Source organism: Triticum dicoccoides, chromosome 1B (genome assembly GCF_002162155.2).
Source record: "Triticum dicoccoides isolate Atlit2015 ecotype Zavitan chromosome 1B, WEW_v2.0, whole genome shotgun sequence".
In the NCBI taxonomy this organism is placed as follows: Eukaryota; Viridiplantae; Streptophyta; class Magnoliopsida; order Poales; family Poaceae; genus Triticum; species Triticum dicoccoides.
The window spans coordinates 507,148,461-507,149,587 of NC_041381.1; positions in this window are offsets into that span (position 1 = coordinate 507,148,461).

Here is a 1,127-nt window from a genome sequence, read left to right on the forward strand (position 1 = left end):
GGCCGACGGGCTCGGGCGGCCGACGGGCTCGGGCGGGCCGAGCATGGGCCCCGCGGGCCGCGGCGAGCGCAGGGGAGAGAGAGGGCGACGGGGCTAACGACGTGGCGGCGCGTGAGAGGTCGAGGCGGCGGCGCGGGTGAGGTGGCACGACCTGATTGGTCCGAGTGAGGTGGAGGTTGGACGTGTCCGGCCGGGCTGGACATGTCCGGCGCGCGAGGGGAGCGGGGCTAGGGTTTCGTGTGCAAATTCATCCGTGAATTTCGGGGAAGGTCTAGTTTTATAGGTAGAGGGGGCTAGGAGAGTCCAAATGAGGAGCGGTTTTCGGCCACGCGATCGTGATCGAACGACCGAGAGCATGGAGGGGAGTTTGCTGGGTTTTGGGCCACTTTGGAAGGGTGTTGGGCTGCAAAGAGAAAGAGGCTTTTACGGTTACCCGGTTAACCGTTGGAGTATCAAACGACCTCCAAATGGCACAAAACTTGATAGGTGGTCTACCGGTGCTATACCAAGGCCGCTTGGCAAGACTCGGGCCATTGCGAGAACGTTTAACACCCACACACAACAGGAGACAAAAGGGGAACGCCGGAGGGCATAGGAGTGCCGGATCGCAAAATGGACAACGGGGAAAAGGCTCGGATGCATGAGACGAACACGTATGCAAAATGAAATGCACATGATGACATGATAAAATGCAACACGCAAGCAAATGACATGGCAATGACGGCGAATAACTGGCAGACACCTGGCGCATCAGATCCGGGGCGTTACAAGAAGCCGGATACTCACCTGTGGAAGGATTGCACTATCATGAAGGCCTTCAAAAATTCCAATATGTTCAATGGTAATCACGGGTCGAGCGGTGGTTCAGGAGGTGGTGGCTTTCATGGATCGAACAACGGAGGTGGCGGTTCTGGTTCTGGCTTTCAGGGCCACCAGAACAATCAAGGCAATTTTAATCAGGGTAATCAAGGCGGCTACAATCAACAGTCTGGCCAGGGAGGACAGCAGCAGCAACAGCAGTCTGGTTATCAGAGTAATCCAAAGCAATTGAATAGCGGACATTATCATGTTTCCACCATAAGTTTATGTAAGTGATGACCCACAAGTGTAGGGGATCTATCGTAGTC